At 41.8% G+C, this 16,982-nt stretch overlaps 1 long non-coding RNA gene across 3 annotated transcripts; it reads right to left on the bottom strand.

Moving 5' to 3' along the window:
• Positions 1-227: 227 nt before the first annotated feature.
• LOC132693963 (uncharacterized) lies at positions 228-12,814 on the bottom strand. 3 transcript variants are annotated; one of them, XR_009617075.2, is made up of 6 exons: positions 12,643-12,814; positions 11,067-11,137; positions 4,779-4,822; positions 3,251-3,841; positions 2,606-2,691; positions 228-832 (listed from the first exon to the last, which is right to left on the bottom strand). It is a non-coding gene; the product is annotated as an uncharacterized LOC132693963 (long non-coding RNA). The 3 variants fall into 3 exon arrangements; XR_009617074.2 differs by having other exon boundaries at positions 3,601-3,841; XR_009617076.2 differs by lacking the exon at positions 4,779-4,822 and having other exon boundaries at positions 3,601-3,841.
• Positions 12,815-16,982: the final 4,168 nt, after the last annotated feature.

Here is a 16,982-nt window from a genome sequence, read left to right as displayed (position 1 = left end):
AGTGTAATCTGGTGGAAGTCATGGGACAGCATTTAAAAAGTGGACCAGATGTGCTGGCATGCTCACCTTGGGCCTCCTCACCTTTCTCCATCATACCTAGGGATACACACAATTAATTGTGGGTACAGCAGCCATCCTGGCACCATGAGACCCCTCCCCCAAGAATGAAGATACGTTTGGAGGATGGCAGAGGAGAGAGACAGAAAGACATCGATGACATCATCTGGCTCTTGGGAAGCCCTGGATTGCTTTCCCTCACAAGCCTTGTGCGTGGGGGAAAAATCTCTATCTGAGTAAAAAATCACTGTTAGTCAGATTGTATATTGCTTTCAGCTGAATAAAATGTTAGCATATATAAATCCATATGTTAGAAATACTGAATACCACTCTAGAGAAACTGAAGTTTATTCTGTAAGCAAGGAAGATGCAGACATCTCTTTACATAGAAGTTAGGGGGATGCCATTTGCTGTCCACAGTCCATGACCTTTAAAGCTCAGTTACTGTCACCCCCACCATTCATGGAAGCTTCTTTCTCTCTTCTTGGCCACCTTTATCCTTACTCTTGGTTGTCAATCAAATATAGCTTAGTGGCACGTATGGTTATTGATTCTTCATAGATTTATATTGTGGGTGCCCAAAGAACTATAAGCGCTTTGCACGTACTGACCATGTTTTCAACATTCTCTGTCTCAAAGTTCCCAGACTGGAGAGAATCACACCATGGTTCAGTGTTCAGGCACCACAGTCTTGGGTTTGAATCTTGACTCCATCATGGAATATCTGTAGATGTCAAGCAAAGTTTTCAACCCCTCTAGGGCTCAATTTCCTTATCTAGGAAACAAAGATTGATATTGAACTTGCCTCACAGGGTTATTGTGGGACTCAAATGAAATATTTTCATGAATTCCTTAGCAGCATTTTAGTCATTGTTCCATATGTCCCAGAGGAAGGGCATTCGTGACCTCCCTGTATGCATGTGTTTTCCAATGTGACTCCTCCCACAATGGAGTGGACTCCACTTCTCCACCCTTGAATCTGGGCTGCACTTAGGGCATTCTTTGGCCAACAGAATGTGGCAGAAGATAGTGTGCTAATTCTCAGTCTAGGCATGAAGAAGCCTGGCATATTTTCACTCTCTCTTTTGGGACCCCTGCCTTTGCCATAAAGAACACCCCCAGGAGAGCTGCTGGAGGATGTCAACCTTGTGGAATAGAGAGGAATCTTCCCAGTGGAGGTTCTTCTAGACCAGCCCATCTGCCTGATGGCTACAGATACATGAGTGAGTCTAGCCAAGATCAGGAAGCCCATACACTTAAGGCAGTAAATTTTGTGGAAATTTGTTAGGCAGCAATAGCTAACTGCTATACGTTACCTAACACAGAAGGGGAACTTTGCCTGCTTCATTCACTGCTACATCTCCAGTGCCTAGAACAGTGCATCACGTATCACATCCTCAGGTGCTTAATATATGTGTTGAATAAATTCCTGAATGTGATTATAACTGCTATTATCATGTTAAAGGGTGAGAGTGAGTAGTAAATGAGATATTGCTGAGAAAGCATTTAGCGCTGTTTCTGGAGCATAGCGACTTCTCAATTAATGTTAGCTATTGTCTAAGCCCAGTGAAGAAGAAATTCTCTGTCTTTCAGAAAACCTAACATTAACCACAGTTTTTTAGCCTGTCCTGATAGATAGATAGTTAGATAGATAGAAAGAAGATAGATAGACAGGTAGATCATAGATGAACTCCTCCAGGAAACCTGAAGAATAAAATTCCGTAAGAACCCTTCTTGGAACCCTGGAGCCTGGAGCTAAGGCATTGTCTCCTACCAACCAGTTTTTTTTTTTTTGCCCCCTGGCTTCCTCTCCTCTGCTACTTTCCAAGCCAGGCCACTATGTGTTGAGTTTCCAATTCCTCTCAACATGCTGCTTCCTCCCCACTAGATGGTGGAGAACCCTCTCCTCCAAGGCACTGTTGGTGACAGTGGGGCTAAGTGACATGTCTGGGAGTAGGACATGGGTGTAAAGCCTGGGGTAATTCCTTTCTCACTGCATTATGGGGCTGATTCTGTTCACCTTCTCATCCTCACCAAGCAGAAGGCTCACACTTTGTAATCTCTCAGTGACCTCAATCGTTCCCAAATTACATTTGGCCTCTAGAAAGATGAACACATTGTACCTTCTCTGTGGGACTCATTATTTCCATTCTGGAGACTGTCATTTATGAAATTCTGACTTTCTTTCATTTTTTATTTACACTGAGCAAAGCTAAGAATATTGTAATTGTGATGTTTTGAAAATACTTGTCACAAACCAAAGCCAAATGCTGATTAATGTTAAGTGTTTTGAAGAACCAAGCTTTTGGCTCATTAACTGGACTTGAATGGCATTACCCATCAGCTTCAAGTTCTGATAATTGCTCATCACAGATTGGTGCTAATTTAGTAATAATGGTGCTGACCGATTTGTATGTTTTCCCCACATTGAACATATACACACAGAAAGCCTAGGGTGAATGCCAGAGCCTGAGTTAGAAGACCTGGTCCCAGATTTGCCACAGTACCACGTTGGGAAAATCGGCTAAATTTTCTCAGTCTCTATTACCTTAAGTAAAATAAGGAGGTTGATGAGATGATCTTCCATATCCTTCTTCACCAAGATTCTATGGTGTCAGTGTTTTGTAGTTTGGTCTTGAGTTGCAAAATAAACACATATTCATTTCAGGAAAGGCACAAACATTGAGAAAAACTGATACACATGGAATATGAGCAAAGATGTCATTTTACTTCCTTTCTTCTCTGCATCTTTTCTATATTAAGAGGGGAAGAAATGTTCCCTGTTGGGCTTGCAGGATAAGCCCTTAATCAAATGTTACATACCATCTGTTTGAGACAGTATTTGGTAAGTCAAACTTAAGTAGCTATAATCACTGTGGAATCTGAAACTGTTTCCTGTTATCCTGTCTATTTTCTGAAGCAGACAGGAGGTAGTCAGGCTTCTTAAGCTGGCACAAAACAGTAATATTCCAAGGAAGAAAGACACTTATTTTGAGGCCCATACTTTGAAAGTGCTTATTGAATTTGTCTTTCCATCTCTCTCTAGATATTTTCCCATTATTTATACTGCTTCTCCTCTTCCCCCTCTGTATCAATGTTATCTATGCCCTCATTATGGCTTATTGTCTTCCTCTCTATTCTATTTCTTGGCATAAGCCTTGGGGATTTTGACATACATGTTGATAATTCTTACCCTGGCATTAGAAGAGGACCAGGCCCAGAGATATCAATGCTGGCTCAAGGTCATGTTGCTGGTTCACGCCAGAGGATGATAGATGGTCATGAAGATTAATTCAGACAATACATATTAAGGGCCTTATGGAGTATGGGCCCACGAGATGCCCCCCAACAGGTGTTAGAATCAAGGAAGTACAGAGCTTAGTATGGCTGCCTGTTCTGCTGTCTATAACTATTAGCCCTGGTGATTTAGTTTTTGAGTTTAAAGACTATGAAAATAATTTCAAAGCTGCCCTAGTTTTCCTTCCAAAACATTTTCTTAAAGGTCCCCTTTCTCTTCTACTGTCTGGGTAACATGTAACACACCACATTTTTCTATTTGAAAGGCTGGAGTCATTCTCTGGAGCCATCAGCCGATTCCCGCAGGTTGCAGAGGTGGTGACAGCCATGCAAATGGTGGAGATCATCTTGAGCTCACCACTGGTCCAAGTCCATGGGGTTGGATTACTTGGATATGGGCACCCCCATATATGAAATGCCTTCCTGGATATTAAGTGTCATGTAAACACAGCTCCTTCACTGCTGCCCCGTGAGTGTCTGTTGTCACCTGTCAGAAAGCAATGCCGCTTTTTACTGGATGTGGAGACAGGACACCACATATTCCTGGAGCCTTTGAACCTCTTAAGTTCTGATCCTGGACAGCAGTGGTGCTACAATAGCTGTAATTACCAAAGAACACTGATGGGAGAATGGGGGATTGTTGATAAAGGCTTGGGGTCTTTGGAGGTAGAGATTGCCCAAAGGTCTTGCCCAAAGGATAGAGCCTGATGGTCTGGTCTTCTGCACAAGTGCTTCTGTGTGTATGGGGAGAGCTACCCTCTATGCTAGTGCCTGCTCCAAGGCTGTGTCACTTCTACTTAAAAACCAGCTTACAAGGGGGATGCTAGGAAGACATGCTAACCCTCCCTTCAAAGATGAGAACGCTGAAGTCAAGGATCTAGCCCAAGGTCACCCTGCAAAGTCTTATTGGAGGCAGACATGGAATCTGAGCCTCCACTTGGGATCTAGATCTCATTGCTATTGCAGCGTGCTGTGGCCGAAGTTACATGGTGAGGCATTTAAACCTGAGAGCCAAGTTCTGGGTTTAGGTTACGCCTTTCTATTCTTTAACTTGGCCTCCTGCTGCTGGGTCAGAGCAGCTCCTTGTTCTAACCTGTTGGTGTTTCCTTAGACTGAAGAGAGTTACCATACTTCCTGGTCCTGACCTCCAATAGGAAAGGGTGGGACCTCATACCAACACGTGGATCATACTCAAATGAAGTGATTGCTCTAAACTGTGAGAGCAGGGAGTTGAAGTCTTTGTCTTTGAATCCTATCAAGCAGAACTGGTCTTTAATGCATGATTTGCAATAATGGGGGTGATTCAGACAACCGTCCCCTCTCATGGGACCCTGCTAGGGAGGCAGCAAGAGGCTAGGACCTAAACTTTGAGGGCAGGGTGTACTGATTCAAGTCCAGACTCTGTTGTTTTCTGGCTGTGTTACCTTGAGCAAGTAGCTTAATCTCTCTGTAGCTCAATTCCCAGGGTCTGTAAAATGGGTAAAAGAATTCCTTAGGATGTCATCATCTTTACAAAGTCCCTGTTACATAAAGAATATTCAGGAAATATTGGTTTCTTCACTCCTCCTCAGCCCACACACATGTTGAATCCAGTAGTTGTATTTTGAAGATCACATTAAAAGAATAAATGTTATGCTTCGTAAGCTAAGTGGCTCAAGAGCTAGCAAAAATTAGGTGTTTGATGTTAGTAGCCATGCGACAAACCAAGTATAGATTTCCTGTTAAATAGGCTTGAAATACATTAATGAGAGAATATTTATGCTCCTTTGATGGAAGGACAGTACAATATTTGTGCCACTGGTGTCTTCATAGGCTGTGTGTTGCAAATGAATGGAACTCTCATTCTTCTTACACTACTGGGGTATTTGATCCCAAAGTGGGGAGCGGGGGGGACTCTTTATGTGAAAACATATGACTGCATGTCATACCCTGCAATTTTAGTTACTGATAACTGAAAGTGAAGTACAGCTTTTTACATAGGAGTTTTATGATAAAGGATTAAGAAATAAAAAAATAATTAACCACAGGACAGATTTTTCCTTTTAAATGTAATCAGTTTGAAATGATGACTGCAATACTTTTTTTAAAAATTGAGATCATTGCATTTGACTACATTTCTCTTTTGTTCCCTCGCCAAATCAAAAAGCAGATCTGTCCTCCCCACTTTGTGGACCACAGTTAAATGTAATTAAAATCCCTCATTTGTACTACACTAAGATTGGCAGTGGTCAAGAGAGGCAGATACTAAACTATGTGGCTAGTCTTGCCCTCAAAGAATTTACACTCTGGTCAATCTTCAGATGGGTAATAGCAGCCTCCCCGACCCCCTCCAAAACCCTGCCAGAATAACCAAAGGGAAGTAGGCTATTCTCTCTCTCTGTCTAAATGAGAAGCCAGCTAATGTTCAACCTAAAGTAGAATCCTAGATTATTGAAACTAACAAGTTTTTGGGGGCACCTAGGTGGCTCAGTTGGTTGAGAGACCGACTTCGGCTCAGGTCATGATCTCATGGTTTGTAAGTTTGAGCCCTGCATCGGGCTTTGTGCTGACAGCTCAGAGCCTGGAGCCTGCTTCTGATTCTGTGTCTCCCTCTCTCTCTGCCCCTCCCTCACTCATGCTCTGTCTCTCTCTGTCTCAGAAATAAATAAACATTAAAAAAATTTAAAAAAAAAGAAAATAACAAGTTTTTTCTCCCAAAAGTCAGAAAAAGAAATAAAGGTGTTAATCATTATTATTTTTAAGGTTGTACATTAAGGAAAAGTAGCTTAAATTCTAAATGATTATATGTATTTCAAGTAGAAAATCTAGTAAATTTTCATTTCTTTATCTACTGGAAAAGTAGGATGCCTCTTGTAGGCTATGACATTCCAAGTTCTCATTTGTATACTGGTAGGCACAATGCCCTTGTAGTTCTGTATGTGCAAGGTGATAGTGTGCCCATCAGTTGTGTTGATGAGTATATTAAACATCATCTGGGTTTATACAAGTAACAGGCATTCATTCCAGCCATGCTTCCAGCTTATGTTAACAAAGTGTTTCATAAGATAGGAAAAGGATGTTCCTAATGTGCTGTCAACAGGGCATGAACTCCCAAGTTGTATTTTTTTATTTATTTACATATTCATTCAATTGTTCATTTATTCACTCATTCAACCAAGATGTATGTAATACTATGTTCCAAGTCCTATACTACATGCTGAACTTCAGAGATCATGTGATCCCATGGCCATCTTAGATGAACTAACAGTTTCCTTGACCTGTGGTGCATAGATTTTCAGTGGGTCTGAGGTTGGACTTTAGGGGATCAAGAAATCCCTTGAAATTAAATGCAATCATTAGTCTAAATTTTTGTATGTAAATTTTTCTGAGACAACAACCCAAATCTTCCATCAGATTATCAAAAGAATCAAGATCCCAAAAGGTTAAGGAGCATCTGGCCTGGAAGGGAAGAAAACTCAGCCCTGGCTTCAAAAGACAGCCATTCAGAAGACTGTAACCCTGCCTGGAGCCCAGGTAGCACTTCAAACATGTTCCCCACTCTGGTGCTCCACCATCAATGTGTCTCCAGCTCCGAGTCTCTCTCTTCTTGCTCCTAAGTTACTCTTTCCTTATATCTTCACTTTGAATTTCTGATAAGGGGCATTTGATCAGCCCTGTAAATTCCCATTGTTTCTGGTGGGGGCAGAGCCTTCTTGCCAGGACACCTCAAAGCTTTTTGGCTGCCCATTGACTGCTTTTGGGTCAAGCACCAATCTAGCTCTAATCAGTTATGCCAGATTGAGGGGAAGTGTCACTGGGAACAGATCCTGGCCGCTGCTCTTGTTTACGAATCCTCCTGGGAGAGACTGTAGGTGAGGATGTTTCCTGAGAAGTTACATACAGATGGGACCGTCCCCACTCTCGAGTATGGATGGATGGATTTAGGAAAATAAATTGGACTAAGCTATCCACTAACTTGCCAGATCCCTCTCAGGACAGGTTAGTCAGATAACTGGTCGTATGTAGAACTGTTATTTGCCTATTTAGAACCTGAAACTTTGGCCTTATTAGTCTTAGCTCAACCCAACTAACTGGTAATTGTGATTATGAAAAGCACAGACACTAGCACAAAGTGTCTTTATTTCTGGGCCACCATAAACTCTTACTTGTCCCAAGTCAGGTACCAGGAATCTAGAGACAAGTAAGACTTGCAACCTGTGCCTGTGGAGATCACATAGGAATAGAAGTTATATTGTTTGATATAAATAGCTGAATCGACATGGCAATGGGCTGGGGGCCAGGAGGCCAGAGTTCTGGTGCCCAACTCTGCCACTTACTGGTTGCATAAGCTTGGCTCCATTATTTGAGGGCTCTGAACCATATTTATTTTAAAATGGGGATAGTAAAACCCACTCTGCTTGGCTCTGTGGCTGTCAGAGGGACTAAATAAGATAATACATATGAAAATACTTTATTTTAAATTGCTAAAGCAAAACAAGGCTTTAAAAAATTACTGCTTTAGTTTTGGGTATTATTGGCAGAACCGAACCATTCATTACTGGCGCCATGTTAGTTCCTATCATTAAATACATTCTTTGTCCTCTCAAGGTCTTTGTGAATAAGTTGAAAAGAAATCTGATCACGCTGGAAACATGCGTATTTTAGTGGTATGCATTTGGTTTCAAAGAACATCTGATAAAGGCTTTAAAAGTTTAAAAGTACAAACTGAATATTAAAAGCACCAGTTAAAAGTTAATGAAGCAAGGCCCATCAGGTAAGAGAACCCATTTACTGAGGGTGAGACAGTGCCTCTGTCTTTTGCAAGAATTTTCTCTCAGAACTATGGTAGAAATTTCCAAAGGAATTGATTGGCATAGTGCCTAAAGTCTTATTAAAGCTACACAAGACTTTCAACCATGGGCACCCAACGTTTCAGACTGATTATGATTTTAAGTGATTTATCCATGGTGAGTAAAGTATATGACCAAAAGTTCCTTTTCTGATTTCAGTCTGGTAGGATGAGTCTATGAGTTGCTCACTCACATAGTAAAGTAATAAGGGCTTTCTTCTGAGGTCTTTTGATTCTCTGCATGTCTCTAGTACTGTCTGGGCCATTAAAGGCTTGAATTGTTTATGTTCTTGAGTATTACTGAACTCTCTGTCTCCAGGCTCCCCAGTAGGAGTGTAAGATCCTTGGAAACAGGAACTGTGTTATATTCCTAAAAATGCCTATACGAATGTAATGAATATCACATTGAGAAAGCAAAAGCCATATCGAGCAGAACTCTGAAGAGGTGATAGTTATCTATTTTTGCCCTTTCTGAGTTCCAGAGTCTTATTGATAACAGTCAGGTATGGTTTGCTGGATCAGGTGTCTATATGTAGCACTTAAAATGGTTCCTTAGACTTGGCTTTCATGAAACCAACAAAAGGATATGTTAAAAATGACTAAGTCTGCCCATTGAAGTGAAGATCACATATAGTTTACTAATCATATTTAGAAGCAAGGAACTAAAAAATACCTATAGTGGTGTTCACCCCTTAAGTAAGAAACTGGCAGACATGTTCAACCACCATCGTGGTTTAAATAGTTGGGCTCTAGAGTCAAGAAGGCTTGAGTTTGAATCTTAGGTCCACCACTAATTAGCTGTGACCTTGATCAACTTACTTAATTCTTCTAAGACTGTTTTGCCCTCAGCAAATGGGGATGATGATAATACGTCCTTGATAGGGGCTGTTGGGATGATTAGATGAGGTGATCTATGTTAAAGTACTCCGTGGATGGGGCGCCTGGGTGGCTCGGTCGGTTAAGCGTCCGACTTCGGCTCAGGTCATGATCTCACGGTCCATGAGTTCGAGCCCCGTGTCGGGCTCTGTGCTGACCACTCAGAGCCTGGAGCCTGTTTCAGATTCTGTTTCTCCCTCTCTCTCTGCCCCTCCCCTGTTCATGCTCTGTCTCTCTCTGTCTCAAAAATAAATAAACAAAAAAAAAAAAATACTTTATAAAGTACTCCGTGGAGTGCCTGGCACATAAGGCATGACCAAGGCCTGGTAGCCATCCCCATTAGCCAAAAGCCAGAACTTTTGCACTGCTCCAGGCTGCAGCCCATTCCGTGTGCCTCTAACTATCCTTATCTCAAGGTCTTCTGCTCTTGCTTCTTGCTTTATGAGTCACCACAAATTGTTCTTCTCTTTGTCTTTGAACCCTGGGAATGGCTGCATGATGAAGGTTCCTGCCCGTATTCTGAGAGTCAGGCCTGTCTCATCTAGTGGCTGTATGCAGGGTTAGTGTGAGTGTGCAAGCCATAGTGATTGGAGGAGGGCTTAAACCCCTGTAGGCCAAAAGGAGTCACTTTTCACTGGGGATGTAAACTGAAAACAGATTTCCCGTCATCTCAGGGCTCATGATGCATAGCACCATTAAATAGCCCAGCAGCAGAGGCTCTGGACATTATAGTTTAATCACTTCATGCCCAAAGCCATATGGCAGAAGGCAACTGGATACTGAAAGTGCTCCATTAAACGACTGCCTTTTAATTTAACAATCATTAGCAGCACATAGATACTGACTTCAAGTATGGGCTTAGGGGTGAAATCTGGAATGCTCTTTGAAGCTCTTTACTTTGGAGGTAGACCTCTGTTTCAATTGACATCTTAGCGTGCTTTTGGCATTAAGGATCATTTACTTCATAAAAACAGTGGTTTCTTATTGGGCTAGTGTGCCAGTGCTGCAGCTGGATGTCAGAATCCCACTGTGGGCTCTGAGGTGAGTGCCAGATCTGGCTAGTTTGGCCAGGGAGGATGTTAAGAGAGGGAATGTGAGTCATCCTAGGTTAGCTTATAATGGAGTAAGACAGCTCTGCTGTGGGAAGAGCCTCGTCCCCAGGAACACGGTATCTTACCTACAGCTGCTGAACTAGAGGAATGTGGAACTCTCTTTTTATGAATTGATGTGTGTTCTTTGCTGAGGTTCCAGACTTCTCCCAGTCTCCCTCAGCTTTCTTTCCAAGCACTGTTGGCACACTGAGGGCTTCTCAATTCAGGTCAAGGAATCACAGTTACATCTTGTCCACTAGGTTAGTGTTACAAATGTGTCAGCTAATCAGAACCCTCAAGCTTGGAGGATTGATGATGGTCTCTGAGAATTTTAACATAGTTTAAAATTTTAATACAGTTTGTAATGTTGCCAGATGGTTCCCAAATGGTCTCAATAAACTGAAAGTCCCTTGAGAGTGGGGACTGCCTGGCGGGTGTGTGTCTGCCCCATCTAGCTAATATCTGACCCACAATACATGCCTTATGAACGAGGGAATGGACGGATGAAGCATCTGGAATGGGCTAAGGAAGGTACCATAGTTTACATTTGATGGAAGCAGCAGCATGGAAAGGAAGGAGATGGCTTGCTAGAAGCACAATAAATACCAACAAAACCACATGGAAGGATTAAGGGAAGGTGAGAAGACAGTGAAGCCAACATAAGCATAAGAGTTTGGTAAAACAGAAACTCACAACTAAAGACTGAGAGACAAAGTTCCCTTCTACACAAAAAGTTAAGTCTATTCTTTGTATTAAAGAAATTCTCTAACATCACTGACATTCCTTTCTCCAGTCAAAATGCTTTTGTCTCTGTTTCAAAATAGTCCCATCATTTCTATACTATATTTTAGCACATTTTTATCTTTTTGTGAAGTCAGTGGGTGAGAAAAATGTTCTTTCCAGAGAAAAGTACTCACCTTTCCTCATCAGTTCATTAAAAGCAGGATTTCCAAAGGGTCATATCCAGACCATCCCACAATAGATTGCCCTGGAAGCAGATGAAGGTGTAGGTGAATTCAGGCCCTGAGCCCCACAAGCTGTAAAGTTCCTATAAATATGCCACCACATTCTAATAAAGTCCCTGTGTTTTCCTAGGATTGAGGACAGCATATATTTCCTCTTTGCTTTCAGCAGCTTCTCTAAGAACAGAAGAGGAATTAAGCCTCAATACATTGATGGTGGCTACTGAAGATTTAGTTTCAAACCATCAGTTACTCCCAGGCCCACCTGACAAGTATTAAGTGAAGCCATCATGCAAAGTTATAATTAGAGATTGAAAATGCTGACCAGGAAGCTCACAGGGCCTTTCAAAATGCTCCCAGGAGCTTGCTCAATTTCAAAATGCTATTGGGACAACACAATTAAAGTCAACAATTGGGGCCTGGGGGGGGGGTGGGGGGGGTGGGTGGTGACTCTAAGAATTTCAGAGTGGGAGAAGGGAGGTAACCAGAAGTAATTTTTATTAGAAACTTGACTGCTCTCTCCCCCTCCCGCATTCCCCCCAGCTTTCCTGTAAGACCATCAATGGAACCACTACAGCATCAGGGGGAAAGACATCCAGATTCTTTCTCTATCGGACCTTTTAGGATGCAGAGTTAAGAAGCTGAATTCTACCCTGAGAAGGAGCAGAAGACTAGTACCCATATGGGAGCTGTTTCATGGTGTAAAGAATTGAAAAGCAGGCCCTAAGCACATGCCTAAATACATGTAGAAAATTTGCTACAACTTAATGAGGTGGTATGGTTTTCTTTTCTGTCACCCTGAATGAGAGGCCTGTGACTTTCAGCACAGTATGTCTCTAATGTAGCACAAATGCTTATAGAGGACAGACTGTGTGCTAGGAATCATAATGGTGTGGGGACACAAAGACTGGCCTTGCCCTCAAGGAATCACAATCTAATGGGAGGAGAAAGACAAGTAAACAGGAACAAAGACTGAGGTGGATGTAAGGTGATTGGGATCTGAGGAAACGGGCAGGTACAGGGAGGTAAAAAGAGATGTTTCTGTTTGTGTAGAAAGTGACTAGCTGTTTGGTGCATCCAAGATGGTGGTGCAGGTTAGGTCAGGAGCTCCTGATCTGGATGGTAAGGTTAAGCAGAGTGTCAGTATATGAAGGTACTGGAAAGAAAACCAGCTTCCCTTTAGTTCAGTGGCGCCCACAAGTGGTAATGACAAAAAGCCAGGAAAGCTTAAATAATTGACTTCTAACATGTACATTTCGCTGACAGAAGTGATGGTGAACAATTTGGTCTGGTTAAGTAAGACATAGGACTCCCCACCCCACCCCACCCCCCACCCCCCGCCCCAGCCACCACCACCACATTGCAATGCTGGAGCAGAGAAAAGCCAAAGCCAACATAAAGCTCTTGACTTTACACTCTGGAGTTTACAGTGAGGATCAATTGGCAACAAGATTTTCAAAAGGTTAGCTCTATGATAGCAACACCATCGAAATGAACCTGAAATAATACATGAGTCAAGTGTAGCCCTTACCCTCCCTGCAAGAGACCTGTACATGCCTTGTCTCCTAATTCTTCATTCAGAGCACAGAGCCAGGATTAGGAGTGCTTTGTATAGACTGTGTTGGGAAGAATGGTGGTGCTCAATGGAGAAAGAGTGCAGTGACCAACTAATGATGTCTGCCAATGGTGTGAGAAGGAGTGGGAGGCAGCATATGAGCTATGGATTTGCCAGTCCTGGACTAGTGCAGATGCTTAGACAGCTGTCTGTGATGTAACTATAGCACATAAAGCTAAAACTCATTCAATTGTAACACTTCTGGCATGAGATAATAGTGGTTTTGGTGACATATGTAGAGAATTTTCAGTCTTTACCAATACTTTTCAACTATGACGGACACACTTTGGTAGATGTTAATAGTCTTGAGCTTAGATACACTCCACTGCAGAACAGAGATGATTTATTTGTACTGTTCATATCCTGGAGTATGCATCTTTCAAGACTTTATATTTCCTGTCTCCTGGTTTGATACTCAACAAATGTCCTCCTTGTTGCTAATCTGATTTTTTGCTTCTGGAAAAGGAAGGATCCTGGTTAATAGAAACCAACATTATTGTTGTGGGAAAGCTATTTCTCCAGTGAGGATAACAATAGTATCTCTTCGATAATAAGTTCACATTTGAGATTACATGCCAGTTCATTTTAAGTGTAAATTGAAGAGGGAGTGATTGCTCTTGGGAGTTTGGTTAATTAAGTTTGTCAGTTTGGTTACCCCACCAGGGGACTCCCACCCCAAGAATACTTTCTCCCATAGAGCTCTAACTTCAACATTCATAGAGGTTAGCTGGCTTGCTTGTTGGTGACTGAAAGGTGATCAGTGTTCTCAACAGCTTTTGATAACAAAGCTGGTCACCACCACTCTTAATAGTAGATGATCCTATAGCTGGTGTCAAAGATGATTCAGTTACACTGATATTATATCTTTTTTGATAGCATATTTTTAGTTCATAAAATTTTTGGGATTAAAGATGTGATTGCAGGAAGAGTCAGGTTTGGGGCAAAGCCAAAATTTTGTTATTAGTAAATTTTCATAGCCCCTCAGAAGCATGTTTATTTTTTTATTTTTAAATGTTCATTTATTTTTGAGAAAGAGAGAGAGTGTGCACACATGTGCTCGCTCTAGTGGGGGAGGGACAGAGAGAGAGAGAAACACAGAATCTGAAGCAGGCTCCAGGCTCCGAGCTGTCAGTACAGAGCCCGACGCAGGGGTCAAACCCACAAACTCTGAGATCATGACATGAGCCAAAGTCAGACGCTTAACCAACTGAACCACCTAGGCTCCCCTCAAAAACATTTTTTTTTTTTTTTTTAATTTATTTTTGGGACAGAGAGAGACAGAGCATGAACGGGGGAGGGTCAGAGAGAGAGGGAGACACAGAATCGGAAACAGGCTCCGAGCCATCAGCCCAGAGCCCGACGCGGGGCTCGAACTCACGGACCGCGAGATCGCGACCTGGCTGAAGTCGGACGCTTAACCGACTGCGCCACCCAGGCGCCCCTTCTTCAACGTTTTTTTTTTTTTTTTTTTTTTTTTTATTTTTGGGACAGAGAGAGACAGAGCATGAACGGGGGAGGGTCAGAGAGAGAGGGAGACACAGAATCGGAATCAAAAACATTTTTAATGAGTAAACATTATTATTAATGTTAGAGATTAATTACCTTCTGTGTTTAGCAGCATAGTAAATAAAATGAAGCATAAGACAAATACTTCATATTCCAGAGTATATAATCTAGTTGGGTACAGAAAATATGAAAATAATAGTAATAATACTAGGTAGTATATACTTTATTACAATATAATTAAATATGATTGTTGGAGCTTTCAAGAGCCAATTGCTACATTTTCCAAAATTCTGTTCAGCTGGTTACTAAACATAGGCATTATTAAAAAGTAACTTATATAAACTTCTAATAAGCTTATAGAAACTTATAGGAACTTTTCTAATAAAAGAAACTATATTAAAAACAAAGGAGTTAATAGTAAAAGTCCTCACTTCCTAATCATTTTACCACATTTTACTATTTACTCTTGAAGTTATATCTACTATATCTGTACCACTGTGCACCTATTACAACTGCGTTTAGTGACATCCCGTTGATGGCTCGAAATCAGCCATGGTGGGAGTATTTACTCCACCGAAATGGACAAAACCACACTCCCTCCCTCTACCCCCAGCCAGTTGCGAACATCTTCCTGCCCAGCACTGTATGTAAACATTGAATAGGAAGAGTAATACTATCACTAGTCACTGAAGGGTAACTCAGGTTAGGGAGCCGGGGAGGTAAACATTTTAAGTTGGCTTTGAAGCAAACTTATTTTTAGTGGGCCGGGACCACCCTTGGGGACATTTAGAACGAGGACACATCACAGAATGCCCACATGTCCCTTAACGCTTCCATACAGGTGAAATCAGGTTAACATGAATATTAAAAGCCTCTGTGAAGGTGGAACAAAGTAAATTTAAAAAGTAACAGGAAGCCTAAGGGCATGCGTATGGGTGTGTGAGTGTGAGGTACATAGAACAATCTTGCTCACTGTGGCTGAGAGGTCATAAGGCAGTTGAGTAACTAGGGTGATGGCCTGTGAGGAGCTAAAGGCCTTTCCGCGCTGAAGGCCCAGGGACAAGGTGTTCCTTTGATCTTGCTGTATAACAGTAAGAGAAAAAAGAAATTGAAATTTTAAAAATGGGAAAGGTAGGTTAATAGAGAGGGTGTATCTAGGTGGTTCCCAGAAGTGGAGGAGGGACAGTCTTTGAACTAGCACGTAGATCATTGAACTCTTCTACCCCCAATCTTTGAAGACCTCTTAAAAGCCTCCTGGGAGAGAACGGGGACAGTTACAGACTTTTAACCAAAGGAATTTTTTCTTGATGTTAAAAAAGAAAAAAAAAAAAAAAAAGCTTAAGAAAAATAAACAGAGAGCAACAATGGCAGAAATAAGGTGACAATGGCAAGCATTAAGGAGTTTGGGAAAGGAAAAAACAAAAAAAGGAGAAAAGCTTAAACTTTTAATAAGTGGCCAAAGTGCAAAGTGTAGGCCGGCGTGAGGCATAGCCCTGAGAGGACCGTCATGGATCATAAGAAGGGGGAGACAGAGGGAGAGGAGGACTCCTAGTACACAGACAAGATCCATTTGCCACTTGGGGCAGGAGCCGATGTCAAGTGAGGAGAGGCTGTCGATTGCACGAGATCCTCATCTGAAGGATACAGATACCATATTTCATCGATGCTGAAGTACCCATTTTCTTACAATTCAACAACTTTGAGATCAGGATGCATCATACAGTCGATGGTATCAAAGTCACTATTGGTCAGTGACACACATGATGATGGTTGTGGTGGAACATATGGAAACTTGGCATAGATATTCATATCATGGCCCTGCGTTGCTTAACAAATACATATTTGTATCAAATAAACGTAACATAACAGAAGATGAAGCTCTCTAATAAGTAAACATGGCGTTGAGCTTTGTTGGTGTTTTTTTTTTTCCCTCCATGACTCGTTAAATAATGGGATGTCTTATGATCAGTGGTACCTTATATTCAGTGAAGGACCAGTTAATTCATCCAAATTAACTGTTTGTAAATTTGGGTTCCATTTACACACAGTTCAGTCTTTTCACTGAGCACTTCTGTTGAACATGAAATGTGTGAGTTAGATTGATCAAAATGATCACCCAGAAGTCACTATTCTGTGTTCTTAATTGGCCAACCATTTACTAAATTCGGTTGTTCATTTACCATGATGCGTGTCCAAACAGGGACTGTTTTGGCTTGGTACTATTGGATCCTGAAGGTTATAATTACATGTAGATAGGTGAGTTTAAGGGCTTTTTTCTTAGCATCAAAGAATGAAGCCACCCTCTCATCTGTCTTCTTCGTGGCAGCGAATTGCTAGTCACTACATCAGACCAGTGGCCTCCTCCAACATAGGCGGCTGAGAGAAATCACCTGCATTTGGTACCCTCTCCGAAATGGCTCGTCAAGCACAGCGAATGGTATGCATAAAGGTCATCAGAAAGTGAACACTGCGTTCGGGAGATTTGGGACCATCACTTGGAGTGAATTGGGTTTGTGTGGGAGAAGAGTTACAGGTAAAGATGGTGGGTTAGACTACAACTGTGTACGGGGACAGATGGGGACAGGTCAAAATCAATGCACACAGGGCACACTGACATTCACATACAAATCAGCACACAGAGCATCTTTTGTTAAGCAGAATAAGCAAGCTAATGAGGGAATAGGAAGCTGCCAATGATGCAAAATTCTTGGCAACCTTTGTCAAAAATGAGGGCTTCTATTCCAGGTACA

The sequence above is a fragment of the Panthera onca genome, chromosome B4, assembly GCF_046562875.1.
Source record: "Panthera onca isolate mPanOnc1 chromosome B4, mPanOnc1 haplotype 2, whole genome shotgun sequence".
NCBI lineage: Eukaryota > Metazoa > Chordata > Mammalia > Carnivora > Felidae > Panthera > Panthera onca.
Note: the sequence above shows the minus strand (reverse complement) of the source record. Positions and strands in the feature narration are given on the sequence as shown.